Genomic DNA, 18081 nt, shown 5'->3' with positions numbered 1-18081 from the left:
TGCAGTCCATGACTCCAAGATGCCAGACTCTCTTCCGGAAACCGAACCATCCACTCCCCTGCCAATCGAATCCGATTGGGCGCCGATCATGGAATTCACCGCCGCGGATATCTTTCAGCACTCGCCCTTCGGTGACATTCTGAATTCACTAAGGTCTCTCTCTTTGTCAGGAGAGCCCTGGCCGGATTATGGCCAATAGGATTGGGATGCAGATGATGAAATTCGACGCCCACCCACCACCCACTTAATAGCAACTGTCGATGACTCAACTGACATGCTCAACTTTGACTCCGCAGACATCGACGGTATGGACGACGATGCGGGAGGCGGAGAGGAACCACCGCCCACAGGGCGCTGGACGTCCAACTCATCATATGACGTATACATGGTGGACACATCAAAGGAAGACGATGAGGAACAGAAGGACGCACCGGAGGCTTATTCCCTCGAGAAGCAGTCAAAGCAGCGGCGCAAGCGCCGCCCCAAATCACGCCTCGCCAGAAATAATGATAACACAGACCCAGCGTTGGAGCAGGGCGAACCACTGCCGGACAACGGCAATACGGAGAATCAAACCGAACAAACCAATTCTGTCAAAGATAATAGTCCGGATGACACAACGCCGGACAGGCACCCGGAGCAGCAGAATGCCCGTCAAAGGCTTGTTGCCACCGCGAGGAGTCTAAAAAAGCAGCAGCAAAGGCTCAAGGCTGCACAGGACACACTCCAAATCAGATGGAGTAAAGTACTCAACACAGCAGCGAAGTACGGCGACAATCGCCCCACCAAGAGCTACCCAAAGCGGAAGTTGCTACCTGAATTCGATGAGGAGGCCTCAGACCCCTCACAACCAAAAATCAAAACAGCCACCTGGCCGGATAGACGACCTCACGGCCAACATAGAGCGGCAAACAATGCCACCTACAAGACAATACGCGATTCACGCGAGGGCTTGCACCAAAAGGACAGCGCAACCAGATCCATCTATGGACCACGCAAGCGCGCCCCAGCATACGATATAACACAACAAACATCCGAACAACGCGGTACACCAAGATACAGGGGTGCTGCACACCCCCTATGTTTCACCAACGAGGTGTTGGATCATGAATTTCTAGAAGGATTCAAACCTGTAAACATAGAGGCATACGACGGAACAACAGACCCTGGGGTCTAGATCGAGGACTATATCCTCCACATCCATATGGCTCGAGGAGATGATCTCCACGCCATCAAGTACTTACCACTCAAACTCAAAGGGCCAGCTCGTCATTGGCTTAAATGCCTCCCCGAAAACTCCATTGGAAGTTGGGCAGATCTTGAAGACGCTTTTCGGGAAAACTTTCCAAGGACTTATGTCCGACCTCCGGATGCGGATGATTTGAGTCATATAACTCAACAGCCCGGAGAGTCAGCCCGAAAGCTTTGGAACAGGTTTCTTACTAAAAAGAACCAAATTGTCGACTGCCCGGACGCCGAAGCCTTGGCAGCTTTTAAGCACAGCGTCCGTGACGAATGGCTTGCCCGACACCTCGGCCAAGAAAAACCGAGGACCATGGAAGCATTAACAAGACTCATGACCCGCTTTTGCGCGGGTGAAGACAACTGGCTAGCCCAATGCAGCTCTAGCGACCCCAATACATCTGAAGTTAGAGATGGAAACGGGAAATCACGGCGCAACAACAATAACAAACGCCGGAATAAAAGAGACAACACGAAGAACACGGTAGTAAACGCCGGATTCAAAAGCTCTCGGTCAGGTCAGCAAAAGCCGCCCCCTAAAGGCGCCAGAGACGAACTATCCAGCCTAAACAAAATTCTGGACCAAATATGTCAGGTCCATAGCACCCCTGGCAAACCAGCCAATCATACCCACAGAGAATGTTGGGTCTTCAAACAGTCCGGCAAGCTCAACACCATACACAAGGGGGAGGATACGCCAAGCGAAGATGAGGATGAGCCTCTCAAGGAAGACACTGGGGAACAAAAGAAATTTCCACCAGAAGTCAAAACAGTAAACGTGTTACACGTGATCAAGGGCAGAAACAAAATGGCACTCCCAGAAAAATACGCCCGAAGGCCTATCACCGTGGAGTCCTGCCACTGGTCGTCTCAACCGATCACTTTCGACCATCGTGATTACTCAGCAAGTGTCCGGCGTGCAGGATGGGCTGCCCCAATATTAGACCCAATAATTGACGGATACCACTTCACACGAGTCCTGATGGACGGTGGCAGCAGTCTAAACCTGATATACTAGGATACAATCTGCGAAATGGGGATAGACCCAACAAAAATTTTCCATAGCAATATTACCTTTAAAGGAGTAACGCCAGGCCCAGGGGCTCATTGCACGGGCTCCCTACTACTAAAAGTTATATTCGGCTTCCCCGATAACTTCCGTAGTGAACATTTAACCTTCCACATCACTCTATTTCAAAGCGGCTATCAAGCACTACTCGGACGCGAAGCTTTCGCTCGCTTTAACGCAATACCACACTATGCTTCCCTCACACTCAAGATGCCCGGTCCATGTGGCATCATTACAGTGAATGAAAGTATTAAGCGATCTCTGCGCGCCGAAGAGCATGCGGCTGCCCTGGCAGCCGCACACTAAAAACGACCTCACCAACAAAAGCATTTAGCAGGTCGTCACGACCTCAGACACGGTTAGACGAGTCCGGTGCAGCCGTATGCAATTTTTACCGGATCAATGATCCCACCCCCATTACAAATACAAGGGGCTCAACGTGCGCAGACAAGCGGCAATTCTTACTTACCTTGAATTATACATGATTTCTTTGAAAAACTATCTTTTTGCACGACAGCTTTTTTCACTTAAGCTCCTCTCTTTTACAGATAATCATCGTGCTACACCCGTCCAGGATACGGCACAACGGAGACACAGGCACAGACGTGCAGCAGTGACCCGCTCCAAGGATTCTTTTTAGATTAAGACCCTGCGTAAACCTTTTTTACTGTCTCTTGTTGATACATATCCACCGAATTCTCAGCACATTCGAGAAGGGTGCTGGCGTCTTGGCATGTGGCCATGTTAGAATAATGCACGTACCTGGACACAAGGGGCTTCTTATGAAGGGCACTATATAGGCCCGGGTTATACCATAAAGACCGAATACCTTAGGGAGTGTTCGGCATCGCGAGTTTGGCCTTATATGCATCAGCTCCGAATCATTGTCTTTGGTCAAATGTTGGGTTTGCCCGGCTCCTGTGTTTTGGTGCCTTATGTTCCGATTTACCGGCTAAGGTAGCACCAGGAGAACTACTGCGATTGTGCCCTAGTTTATCCGGAAGAGCACCTCAGTAGAGAAAGCCGAAAACTGACTGTCATGATATAGCGTGAGACTGGTCAACCACTCGGTGACCTATCGGAATGTTAGAATTCCTCCGCCTTAACGAAGGGCCGTTTCCGGCCAGGCATGTACGCACCCCGCGATCGGGAGAGTGCGGAGCCACCAGGGGCTATCTAGTAGCCCCACTATCAAACTCCTATGGCTAAGTGAAAGTGTTAAAGCATTATAGTTCGGTTGCCTCGCTCGCTACGCTATCACCTCCTTAATAGGACCAAGACGTTGGGTTAAGTGTGAACACGCGTTTTTTGTGAACACCCCCGCATTTTATGCGTGGGGGTTGAAGCCGACGGCTGCAATCTTTCAGGTTATACACATGTATACATAAATGGCCGCACAGGAGGCATCATACTACTTTCAGGCAAAAGTATAAACATAACCTTATAAAAAATTCATAAAAGCATTGTGCTTACAAGGAAAATACATATCACTCAAACATAATATTTTTCGAGCGCTGGGCCTCTATCAAACGAGCACCCTCAAGAACTTCCTCGAAATAGTCCTCGGCAGCCACCCGGCCTATGGCCGATCCCTGCGCCGCAATGGTGGTAGTGTCCATCTCTGCCCAGTATGCTTTAACACGGGCAAGGGCCATCCGCGAGCCTTCTATGCACGCCGACCTCTTCATCGCATTAATGCGCGGCACCGCATCAAGGAACTGCTGCACTAAGCTGAAATATCTGTTCGGCTTTGGTCTTTCCGGCCATAGCTGATCCACAACAGACCTCATGGCGAGTCCGGACAACCTGTTCAGTTCGGCCCATTCAGCTAGCTGGTCAGTCAATGAAAGCGGACGTTCTGGAACGTGGAATTGCGCCCAGAATAGCTTGTCCACTTCACGATCTGTCTGACCTTGGAAGTACTTGGCCGCGTCGGCAGCGCTCGCCGCCAAATCCATATACGCATCTGCCGAACTACACAGCCGATCCAGAGGGGCATACTGAGGATCTCCGAACTTCCTCCGTAACATGAAGGGTCTCCCAGCCGCAATATCCCCGGCTTCCCGCAGCTCCTCCTTCTTCGCTCTCATAGCAGAATGGGTGTCTTTGTCCGCCGCCGCGGCCTTCTCAAGGACCCGGCAACGGTCGGTAGTGTCTTTTAACTCTACGGCCATCATGGCCATCTTCTCCTGGCTCTCGCAATGTGCGGCCTTCTCGACTTTCAACTCTTCGGCCGCCTTCAAAGCAGCCGCATTACTAATCCTCGCTTGTTCCTTGGCTCGGGCAAGTTCCGCTCGCAAGGCTTCCACGGTGGCAACTCCATCTGCAGTCACAACATATTAAAGATACTGGCATTATGCTGCTCTTACTATGTGGCGTTCACCGGATAATAACACTTACCCTGTGCCTCGTCAAGCCTCTTGTTAACAAGCTCGATGTCGGCGTCTGCCGCGTCCAGTTGCTGTTTTAATTGGGCAAACTCCCTAGTCCGGCTAGCCACCGGAGCTTCCACCACCTGCACATAGTGGCAGTTTGGTTATTGCCTGGGAATGTGATCCTCTGTTCGCCGCCGTTCTCGACGACAACCAGAGTCTCAGGGGCTACTATCTACACAGGGCACACCTAACATGTGCAGTACTATCACATATTATCTCACATACCTCAAAGCCCGTCAATAGACTCATAAAGGCTTCATGTAATCCGCTTTCAGTGGACGAGATTCTCTCCATCACCATACCCATCAGCGTACGGTGCTCTTCTGAGATGGCCGCTCGCCCCACCAACTCCCTCAGAACGTCCGACCGCACACCAGACGGTGTCGGACTCTTTCGTATGCTCTCTTCGAGAGCCGAACACTGGGGACTTTGGGAGTCTACGGGATTATCTTCTAGCCTCACCGGATCCGGAGAGGCCCTCCGCGACGACACTTCGGGGTCGCCCGCTTCTGGAGCGGAGGAGTCCGGGGGAGGCATTTCGCTCTCCATCATCTCTGGAAGAAGATCCCCCGAAGATGAGCTCATTTGAGAGGGGCTGAGGCCTGAACTGCAAGATAGATGCGGTGGTTATTTTCTCAGAGGAAAAAGATAGCATACCCTTACTATTAAAATATTTTGGATCACGTACGACTCGTTGGAGGGCTAATCCCCCCGCGGACTCTACGCGGCAAAAATACCCCCCAAGGCAGGACCCTCAGTGGGAGACCTCTTCTCCTGTTTGGAGGCTTCGGCTTCCGGATCCTCGGAAGCAGTCCTTTTCCTCCCCCGATCGTCCTCCTTCGTGGAGACGCTCGTTCCCTCGGTTGGAGCGGATAGCGATGGGGGCCCGCGTCCGCCCGTATTATCTCCCTCGGTATCTTCCTTCAAGGGCTCCGGGCAAGGTGCGACCTCGAGCATCTTCTCCAATACCGGATTTTCCAAACCCTCAGGGAGGGGAGCCAAGCACCGAATCAGCTTCGCCTTTGTTAGCCAGTCCTGGTCAAAAAGCGGACTCTCAGAAATAACTTCGAATAAAAGATAGCGTGTTCGGCCAAGGGATTTCTTACTTGTTCGGCGGCGCGGTTACTGCTCAGGCCCACGTCCTCGGTGATATCTGGACATTCCACTTGAGGTCCGAAGAATGACTTGTACGTCAGGCCGAGGAAACTTTGAATGGCACATGGTCCCTCTGGGTTGAACTCCCACAAGCGCAGGGGCCGGCGTTTGCAAGGCTGGACTTGACGAACCAGCATAACTTGTATTACCGCAATCAAATTAAAATCTCCCTCGAAGAGATCTCAGATGCGGCTTTGCAATATAGGCACGTCCTTGGCTGGACCCCAGCTCAGACCCCTGCTAGTCCATGACATTAGTTGTGGTGAGGGGCCCGGGCAGAAAGCGGGGGCAGCCGCCCACTTGGCACTTCTGGGAGCCGTGACGTAGAACCACTCCCATTGCCATAATTCGGACACCTATGGAAAGGAACCTTTCGTCCATGGAGCTCCTGCCATCTTGCCTATTGATGCACCTCCGCATGCTACATGCTGCCCCTCGATCACCTTCGGTTGTACTTCAAAGGTCTTGAGCCACAGGCCGAAGTGAGGGGTCACACAGAGGAAGGCCTCACACACGATAATAAATGTCGTGATGTGAAGAAAGGAGTCCGGAGCTAGATCGTGGAAATCTAGCCCGTAATAGAACACCAAGCCCCTGACGAAGGGATCCAGAGTGAGGCCTAGACCTCGGAGGAAGTGGGAGAGGAACACAACGTTCTCGTTGGGTTCGCGAGTAGGGACGACCTGCCCTCGAGCAGGCAGCCAATGCGACACCTCGGCGGTCAGGTATCTGGCCTCCCTCAACTTCTTAATGTCCTCTTCCGTCACGGAGGAGGGCATCCATCGGCCTTGAAGGCTGGATCCGGACATGATTGAAGATCCGGAGCACCTAACCTGGGCTTTGGGTGTTAGAACTCGAGGCAGGGGAAGGGTTTGGTTGAGCACGAGAGGGAAAAAGCGAAAACCTTGTCCCCTTATAAAGAGGGTGAATATCAAGCATCCTCTCTGTAGCCATTTGGGACTTGCCTATAATCTAGGAGTCCTAGACACGGTTGGGTTACCCATGACCGTATTAATGAGAATCCCGTAATTAGGGGAACACGATCTCCGCTCTGGCAAGGCGTGTCAAGAAACCGCCTCACGTTATGTGTGGAGCTGGTTAAGAGAAACGGTTCGAATAATCACCGGGCCATGACATGACATCATGATGTCAAAACAAGCCAACAAATTAGATCTACGAAAAAATTATTCTCTCTGCGGTGGAATGTGGTACTTATTTGCAGGGTCGGACATTATCCTCGTATTCAAATTCTTCTGTGATGTATTCGGAGAAGGAACCCGCCTTGCAATGCCAAAGACAACTACGCGCCGGATTCATCATCATTGAAGCCTGGTTCAGGGGCTACTGTGGGAGTCCTGGATTAGGGGGTCTCCGGACAGCCGGACTATCTCCATTGGCCGGACTGTTAGACTATGAAGATACAAGATTGAAGACTTCGTCTCGTGTCCGGATGGGACTCTACTTGGCGTGGAAGGCAAGCTAGGCAATACGTATATGGATATCTCCTCCTTTGTAACCGACCTTGTGTAACCCTAACCCTCTCCGGTGTCTATATAAACCGAAGGGTTTTTAGTCCGTAGGATAACAATCACAACATACAATCATACCATAGGCTAGCTTCTAGGGTTTAGCCTATCTGATCTCGTGGTATATCTACTCTTGTAACACCCATATCTTCAATATTAATCAAGCAGGACATAGGGTTTTACCTCCATCAAGAGGGCCCGAACCTGGGTAAAACTTCGTGTCCCTTGCCTCCTGTTACCATCCGGCCTAGACGCACAGTTCGGGACCCCCTACCCGAGATCCGCCGGTTTTGACACCGACAACACTCATAAGAAAATTTTATTTATTTAATCTTGAATGCCTCAAATAATTAAAGAAAATTACCATGCTGTTTCGTAGGACTCTCAAAATAATCTAAGTGAAGCATGAGAGAACAATGGTTTCTATTAAACAAATCCACCGACGTGCTCTAAAAGATATAAGTGAGGCACTAGAGCAAAAACTATATAACTCAAAAGATATAAGTGAAGCACATAGAGTATTCTAATAATTTCCGAATCATGTGTGTCTCTCTCAAAAAGGTGTGTGCAGCAAGGATGATCGTGTAAAACTAACCAATAAAGACTCAAATAATACAAGACGCTCCAAGCAAAACACATATCATGTGGTAAATAAAAATATAGCTCCAAGTAAAGTTACCGATAGAAGTAGACGAAAGAGGGGATGCCTTCCGGGGCATCCCCAAGCTTTGGCTTTTAGGTGTCCTTAGATTATCTTGGGGGTGCCATGGGCATCCCCAAGCTTAGGCTCTTGCCACTCCTTGTTCCATAATCCATCAAATCTTTACCCAAAACTTGAAAACTTCACAACACAAAACTTAAAGTAGAAAATCTCGTGAGCTCCGTTAGCGAAAGAAAACAAAACACCACTTCAAGGTACTGTAATGAACTCATTCTTTATTTATATTGGTGTTAAACCCACTGTATTCCAACTTATCTATGGTTTATAAACTATTTTACTAGCCATAGATTCATCAAAATAAGCAAACAACACACGAAAAACAGAATCTGTCAAAAACAGAACAGTCTGCAGTAATCTGTAGATAACGCAAAATCTGGAACCCCAAAAATTCTAAAATAAATTTATGGACGTGAGGAATTTATCTATTAATTATATGCAAAAATAATTAACTAAATATCACTTTCCAAATAAAAATTGCAGCAGTTCTCGTGAGCTCTAAAGTTTCTGTTTTTTACAACAAGATTAACAAGACTTTCCCCAAGTCTTGCCAACGGTTCTACTTGGCACAAACACTAATTAAACACAACCAAAACAGAGGCTAGATAAATTATTTATTAATAAACAGGAGCAAAAAGCAAGGAATAAAAATAAAATTGGGTTGCCTCCCAACAAGCGCTATCGTTTAACGCCCCTAGCTAGGCATAAAAAGCAAGGATAGATCTAGGTGTTGCCATCTTTGGTAGGCAATCCATAAGTGGCTCTCATAATAGATTCATAAGGTAATTTTCTTTTCTTTCTAGTGAAGTGTTCCATGCCTTTCCTTAACGGAAATTGGAATCTAATATTCCCCTCCTTCATATCAATAGTTGCACCAATCGTTCTAAGGAAAGGTCTATCAAGAATAATAGGACATGAAGGATTGCAATCTATGTCAAGAACAATAAAATCTAAGGGCACATAATTCCTATTTGCAACAATAAGAACATCATTAATTCTACCCATAGGTTTCTTACTAGTGGAATCCTCAAGGTGCAAGTTTAAAGAGCAATCATCAAAATTACGGAAACCTAACAAATCACACAAAGTCTTTGGAATCGTGGAAACACTAGCACCCAAATCACACAAAGCATAGCATTCATGATCTTTAATTTTAATTTTAATAGTAGGTTCCCACTCATCATAAAGTTTTCTAGGTATAGAAACTTCCAACTCAAGTTTTTCTTCATAAGATTGCATCAAAGCATCAACGATATGTTTAGTAAAAGCTTTATTTTGACTATAAGCATGAGGAGAACTTAGCATGGATTGCAACAAGGAAATACAATATATCAAAGAGCAATTTTCATAATTAAATTCCTTGAAATCCAATATAGTGGGTTCATAAATATTTAAAGTTTTGACTTCTTCAATCCCACTTTTAACAATGTTAGCATCAAGATCTAAAGACTCCGAATTTTGGGAACGCCGTCTAGGTAAAGGTGGATCATATTCAGTCCCTCATTATCAAGATTCATATTGCAAAACAAAGATTTAATAGGGGACACATCAATAACTTTTAGATTTTCATCTTTATCTTCCATAAAATTTTCTGGCTTAGCGGCCATCTTATTAACTAAGGTGGCTTGCTTATTCGATACTTCAGCTATTAACTTCTCAAGATAAGCAATCTGAGATTTCAAACCATCAAATTCTTTAGACATATCATCGAGCTATTTATTCATAAAACTCATAAAACTTTTTTTCTTTAAGCTCATTTTTAAAGAAACTATTATGCTCAAATTGTAAAACCATAAAACTCCTGAAGTTGCTTTCGATCTCTTCAAACCTTTGTGAGGATCACCAAATCTAGGTAAAGCCATCGTGACAAGCAAGCAATCCAACACACAAGCAAACAAGAAACGGGCAAAAAGAGGCAAATAGAGAAAGAGAGGGAGGATAGAGAGAGAGGGCGAATAAAATGGCAAGGGTGAAGTGGGGGAGAGGAAAACGAGAGGCGAATGGCAAACAATGTAATGAGGGAGATAAGGGTTGTGATGGGTACTTCGTATGTTGACTTTTGCGTAGACCTCCCCGGCAACGGCGCCAGAAATCCTTCTTGCTACCACTTGAGCACTTGCGTTGGTTTTCCCTTGAAGAGGAAAGGGTGGTGTAGCAAAGTAGCGTAAGTATTTACCTTAGTTTTTGAGAACCAAGGTAACAATCTAGTAGGAGGCCACGCATGAGTCCCTCGTACCTACACAAACAAATAAATCCTCGCAACCAACGCGATAAGGGGTTGTCAATCCCTACACGGTCACTTACGAGAGTGAGATCTGATAGATATGATAAGATAATATTTTTGGTATTTTTATGATAAAAATGCAAAGTAAAATAAAAGGCAATAAAAATAACTAAGTATTGGAAGATTAATATGATAGAAGATAGACCCGGGGGCCATAGGTTTCACTAGTGGCTTCTCTCGAGAGCATAAGTATTCACGGCGCGTAAACAAATTACTGTTGAGCAATTGACAGAATTGAGCATAATTATGAGAATATCTAGCTATGATCATGTATATAGGCATCACGTATGAGACAAGTAGACCGACTCCTGCCTGCATCTACTACTATTACTCCACACATCGACCGCTATCCAGCATGCATCTAGAGTATTAAGTTCAAGAGAATAGAGTAACGCTTTAAGCAAGATGACATGATGTAGAGGGATAAACTCATGCAATATGAAATAAACCCCATCTTGTTATGCTCGATGGCAACAATACAATACGTGCCTTGCTGCCCCTACTATCACTGGGAAAGGACACCGCAAGATTGAACCCAAAGCTAAGCACTTCTCCCATTGCAAGAAAGATCAATCTAGTATGCCAAACCAAACTGATAATTCGAATAGACTTGCTAAGATAACCAATCATACATAAAAGAATTCAGAGAAGATTCAAATATTGTTAATAGATAAACTTGATCATAAACCCACAATTCATCGGTCTCAACAAACACACCGCAAAAGAAGATTACATCGAATAGATCTCCACAAGAGAGGGGGAGAACTTTGTATTGAGATCCAAAAGGGAGAAGAAGCCATCTAGCTAATAACTATGGACCCATAGGTCTGAGGTAAACTACTCACACTTCATCGAAAGGGCTGTGGTGTTGATGTAGAAGCCCTCCGTGATCGATGCCCCCTTCGGCGGAGCTCCGGAATAGGCCCCAAGATGGGATCTCGTGGATACAGAAAGTTACGGCGGTGGAATTAGGGTTTTGGCTCCGTATCTGGTAGTTTGGGGGTACGTAGGTATATATAGGAGGAAGGAGTACGTCGGTGGAGCAACAGGGGGCCCACGAGGGTGGAGGGCGCGCCCAGGGGGTAGGTGCGCTCGTGGCCTCCTAGTTAATGTCTTGACGTAGGGTCCAAGTCCTCTGGATCATGTTCGTTCCGAAAATCACATTCCCGAAGGTTTCATTCCGTTTGGACTCCGTTTGATATTCTTTTTTTGCGAAACCCTAAAATAGGCAAAAATACAGCAATTCTGGGTTGGGCCTCCGGTTAATAGGTTAGTCCCAAAAATAATATAGAAGTGTATAATAAAGCCCAATAATGCCCAAAACAGAATATAATATAGCATGGAACAATAAAAAATTATAGATACGTTGGAGACGTATCAATGACGTACGAGACTTCCCATTTTGAGAGGAGCTTTCCTGCAAAGAATCTAAAACGAGAGTTGTACAAAAGAACATGTTCTCCAACTTTAAACTCACGCTTTTGAATTCTTTTGTCATGCCATCTTTTAACTTTTTCTTTGAATAATTTTGCATTTTCATAAGCTTGGGTTCTCCATTCACCTAATGAGCTAATATCAAATAACCTCTTTTCACCAGCAAGTTTGAAATCATAATTGAGTTCTTTGATTGCCCAAAATGCTTTATGTTCTAACTCAAGAGGTAAATGGCATGCTTTTCCATAAACCATTTTATAAGGAGACATACCCATAGGATTTTTATATGTTGTACTATAAGCCCAAAGTGCATCATCTAATTTCTTAGACCAATTCTTCCTGAACCTACTGACAGTCTTTTGCAATATTAATTTTATTTATCTATTGCTAAGTTCAACTTGACCACTAGACTGACGATGATATGGTGATGCAATTCTATGGTTAACATCATACTTGGCAAGCATTTTACGGAAAGCACCATGAATAAAGTGTGAACCACCATCAGTCATTAAATATCTAGGGACTCCAAACCTTGGGAAAATAACTTCCTTAAGCATTTTAATAGAGGTGTTGTGATCAACACTACTACTCCCTCCGGTCCTTTTTAGTCTGCATATAAGTTTTGGCTGAAGTCAAAGCATCTCTACTTTGATCGAATTTATAGAAAAAAGTATTAACATTTACGATGCCAAATCAATTTTGTTAGATTCATTACGAAATGTGGTTTCATGGGATATATATTTGGTATGGTAGATATTGATATTTTTAAATATATATTTGGTCAAACTTTGTAAAGTTTGACTTGACCCAAATCTAATATGCAGAGTAAAAAGGACCGGAGGGAGTAGTTGGAATAGCTTCTACCCATTTAGTAACATAATCAACGACAACCAAAATATGTGTATACCCGTTAGAGTAAGGAAACGGTCCTATGTAATCAAATCCCCAAACATCAAATGGTTCAACAGCAAATGAATAATTCATACGCATTTCTTGACGCTTACCGATATTACCTATTCTTTGACATTCATCACAAGATAAGACGAACTTACGGGCATCCTTGAAGAGAGTAGGCCAATAAAATACAGATTTCAATACCTTGTGAGCAGTTCTATCTCCAGCATGATGCCCTCCATAAGCCTCGGAGTGACATTTCTGTAGGATTTATCCCTGTTCATGCTCAGGTACACAATGTCTAATAATACCATCTACTCCTTCTTTATAAAGATGTGGGTCATCCCAAAAGTAATGTCTTAAATCATAGAAGAATTTTTTCTTTTGTTGGTATGTAAAGCTAGGTGGTAAATATTTAGCAACAATGTAATTAGCATAATCAGCATACCAAGGAGTACAATGAGAAACATTTATTGCAGCTAACCGCTCATCAGGAAAACTATCATCAATAGGTAGTGGGTCATCAAGCACATTTTCAAGCCTAGATAAATTATCAACTACTGGGTTCTCAGCTCCTTTTCTATCAATGATATGTAAATCAAATTATTGTAATAAGAGAACCCATCGAATAAGTCTAGGTTTAGCATCATTCTTTTCCATAAGATATTTAATGGCAGCATGTTCTGTGTGAACAGTTACTTTGGAATCAACAATATAGGGTCTAAATTTATCACAAGCAAACACAATCGCTAAGAATTCTTTTTTAGTAGTAGCATAATTTCTTTGAGCACTGTCTAGAGTTTTAGTAGCATAATGAATAACATTAAGTTTCTTATGAACTCTTTGTCCTAGAACAGCACCAACAGCATAATCACTAGCATCACACATAATTTCAAAAGGCAAGTTCCAATCAGGTGGTTGAACAATAGGTGCATAAATTAAGGTTTTCTTAAGTGTTTCAAAGCCTTCTAAACAATCATCATCAAGAACAAAAGGAATATCCTTCTGCAAGAGACTAGTAAGAGGCCTAGAAATTTTTGAAAAGTCTTTGATAAATCTCCTATAGAAACCATCATGACCTAAGAAACTACGAATACCTTTTATATCTTCGGGACATTGCATTTTCTTAATTGCATCAACCTTAGCTTGATCCACTTCAATACCTCTTTTAGAAATTTTATGACCCAAGACAATGCCTTCATTAACCATAAAGTGGCACTTCTCTCAATTCAAGACAAGATTTGTTTGTTCACATCTCTGCAAAACTCGATCAAGATTGCTTAAACAATCATCAAAAGTCTTCCCATAGACACAGAAGTCATCCATGAAAACCTCAACAATCTTTTCACAAAAGTCAGAGAATATAGTAGTCATACATCTTTGAAAGGTAGCAGATGCATTACATAAACCAAAAGGCATACGTCTATAAGCATAGGTTCCAAAGGGACAAGTAAAAGTGGTCTTTTCTTGATCAGGTTGAGAAACAGGTATTTGTGAGAAGCCATAATATCCATCAAGGAAGCAAAAGTGTGTGTGCTTAGATAATCTTTCAAGAATTTGATCAATAAAAGGCAAAGGGTAATGATATTTTCTAGTTGCTTTGTTTAGTTTTCTAAAATCTATTACCATTATATAGCCTGTGACAATTCTTTCTGGAATAATTTCATTCTTATCATTAGGAACAACAGTAATATCACCTTTCTTAGGAACATAATGAACAAGGCTTACCCATCTACTATCAGCTATGGGATAGATTATACCTGCTTCCAGAAGTTTTAATATTTCCATTCTTACCGCTTCTTTCATCTTCGGATTTAACCGACATTGGTGATCAAAAATGGGTTTAGCATCAGGTTCCATATTAATTTTGTGCTGACATAGAGTGGGAATAATTCCCTTTAAATCATCAAGAGTATATCCAATAGTAGCTCGATGCTTCCTTAGAACTTCCAATAATCTTTCTTCTTCATGTTCTGAAAGGTTAGCACTAATAATATCAGGATATATCTTCTTTTCATCAAGGTAAGCATATTTCAAAGTGTCTGGCAATTGTTTTAATTCAAACACAGGATCAACTTTAGGTAGAGGAGGACCTCCTAGAGTTTCAATATGCAAATTGTGTTTAAGTAGATGGCGTTGTTCAAAGAATTTTTTATCTATTTCTTTTCTTTCATGCATATGAAAATCATTCTCATGGTCTAGCAAATATTGTTCCAAAGGATCAGTAGGTGGTACAGCAATAGAAGCAAGACCAATTAATTCATCCTTACTAGGCAATTCTTTTTCATCAAGATTTCTACTAAACTTGGAAAAATTAAACTCATGAGAGTCATTACCAAAACTAACACCGACAGTTGGTTTCTCACAATCTATCTTAGCATTAACGGTGTTCAGGAAAGGTCTACCAAAGATAATGGAACAAAAGTCATCTTGTGGGGAACCAAGAACAAGAAAATTAGTTGGGTATTTTATTTTCCCACACAAGATTTCAACATCTCTAACAATCCCAATTGGTGATATTGTGTCTCTATTAGCAAGTTTAATAGTAACATCTATTTCTTCTATCTTCGTGGGTGCTATGTCTTTCATAATTTCTTGATATAAGGTATAAGGAATAGCACTCACACTAGCACCTATGTCACATAAACCATGATAACAGTGATCTCCTATTTTAACTGAGATGTCAGGCATGCCAACAACAGGTCTATGTTTGTCCTTTTTATTAGGTTTGGCAATTCTAGCAGCTTCTTCACAGAAGTAAATAACATGCCCATCCATATCTTCTTCCAAGAGATCTTTAACCATAGCAATACTAGGTTCAACTTTAATTTGTTCATCAGGTTTAGGTGTTCTAATGTAGCTTTTGTTAACCACAGTTGAAACTTTAGAATGTTCCTTTATCCTAACAGGGAAAGGTGGTTTCTCAATATAAGTAGAAGGAACAACTGGATCAGCATTATAAAGTATAGTTTCTTCTTTAACTGTATTGATTCTTTGGTTTCTTCTTTAATAGGCGGGTGCTATTTAAACCACTTCTCTTTAGGGAGTTCGACATGAGTAGCAAATGATTCACAAAAGGAGGCTACTATCTCAGAGTCAAGTCCATATTTAGTGCTAAACTTTTGAAAAGCATCGGTATCCATAAAAGATTTAACACAATCATACTTAAGTTTAATACCTGACTCTTTACCTTTGTTGAGTTCCCAATCTTCAGAGTTGCGTTTAATTCTTACCAAAAGATCCCACCAGAATTCAATAGTCTTCTTCATAAAGGAACCAGCACAAGAAGTATCAAGCATGGTTTGATCATTACGAGAAAGCCGGGCATAAAAGTTCTGAATAATAATTTCTCTTGAGAGCTCATGATAGGGGCATGAATATAAATTGACTTAAGCCTCCCCCAAGCTAGAGCGATACTTTATCCTTCACGAGGCCAAAAATTATATATATATAATTCCAATCACGATGAACTAGATGCATAGGATAATTTTTTTGGTGGAACTCCAATTTCAAACGATTCCAATTCCATGATCCAATATCATCACATAGCCTATACCATGCCAATGATTTTCCCTTCAAGGATAAAGGGAAAACCTTCTTCATAACTTTATCTCCGGGTAAACCTGCAAGCTTAAATAATCCACAAATTTGTTCTACATATATGAAGTGCATATCAGGATGTTCGGTTTCATCTCCTACATAAGGATTAGCTAGCAGTTGTTCTATCATACCTGAAGGAATTTCATATTCAATATTTTCAGTAGGTATAGTAGGTAGAGGGGTAGCTAATTGTGGTTCCGGATGAGGTGAAGATACCCCGAACAAACCCCTCAAAGGATTGTTTTCCATAGTAACAAGTGACAATAAATTTTAGCACACTATATAAACGTTTCCTTACCAAAGGCGCTTCACTCCTCGGCAACGGCGCCAAAAAATAGCCTTGATGACCCACAAGTACAGGGGATCAATTGTAGCTCTTTTCGATAAGTAAGATTTTCGAACCCAACGAGGAGCAGAAGGAAATTACAAGTAGTTTTCAGTAAGGTAATGTTTGTAAGTGCTGAAATTGTAAGTGACAGAGTAGTTTGATAGCAAGATAATTTGTAACGAGCAAGTAACGATCATAGTAACAAAAGTGCAGCAAGGTAGCCCAATCCTTTTTAGGCAAAGGACAGGCCAAAATGGTCTTTTGTGATGAGCAAAGCGTTCTTGAGGGTCCACGGGAATTTCATCTAGTCACTTTCATCATGCTGGTTCAATTCGTGTTTGCTACTTTGATAATTCGATATGTGGGTGGACCGGGGCTTAGGTGATGTTCTTACTTGAACAAACCTCCTACTAGTGATTAACCCTCCCGCAAGCATCTGCAACTATGAGAAAAGTATAAAGAATAAATTCTAACCATAGCATTAAACTTTTGGATCCAATCGGTCCTTACGGAATAGCGCATAAACTGGGGTTTAAGTTTCTGTCACTCTCGCAACCCATCATCTAATTGCTACTCCACAATGCATTCCCTTAGGCCCAAATATGGTGAAGTGCCATGTAGTCGACGTTCACATGACACCGCTAAGGGAATCACAACATACATACTATCAAAATATCGAACACATATCAAATTCACATGATTACTTGCAACATGATTTCTCCCATGACCTCAAGAACAAAAGTAACTACTCACAAAAGATAAACATGCTCATGATTAGAGGGGTATTAAATAGCATATTGGATCTGCACATATAATTAATCTTCCACCAAATAAACCATATAGTAATCAACTACAAGATGTAATCAACACTACTAGTCACCCACAAGTACCAATCTATAGTTCCGGTAACAAGATTGAACACAAGAGATGAACTAGGGTTTGAGAGGAGACAATGTTATTGAAGATGTCGATGGAGATTGCCCTCCCCGGGATGGGAGAGTTGTTGGTGATGATGATGACGATGATTTCCCCCTCCGGGAGGGAAGTTCCCCCGGCGGAATTGGTCCGCCAGCGGGCAAAAGTGCTCCTGCCCAAGTTTCGCCTCGAGACGGCGGCGCTGCATCCCGGAAGTCCTCTTTTTATTTTTTTTCTAGGTCAAAATGACTTATATACCAAAAGAAGGGCACTGGAGGTGGGCCGAGGAGGGCACAACCCACCAGGGCACGCCTGGGCTCCCTAGCACACCCAGGTTGGTTGTTCCCACCTTGTGGGCCCCCTCTGGTAGTTATTTGCTCCAATAATTCTTAAATAATCCATAAAAAATCTCCGTGAAGTTTCAACTTGTTTAGAGTTGTGTAGAATAGGTGGCCTGATGTAGGTTTTCCAGGTCCAAATT

The sequence above is a fragment of the Triticum aestivum genome, chromosome 1A, assembly GCF_018294505.1.
Source record: "Triticum aestivum cultivar Chinese Spring chromosome 1A, IWGSC CS RefSeq v2.1, whole genome shotgun sequence".
Taxonomy (NCBI): Eukaryota; Viridiplantae; Streptophyta; class Magnoliopsida; order Poales; family Poaceae; genus Triticum; species Triticum aestivum.
This window is presented reverse-complemented; position numbering follows the sequence as displayed.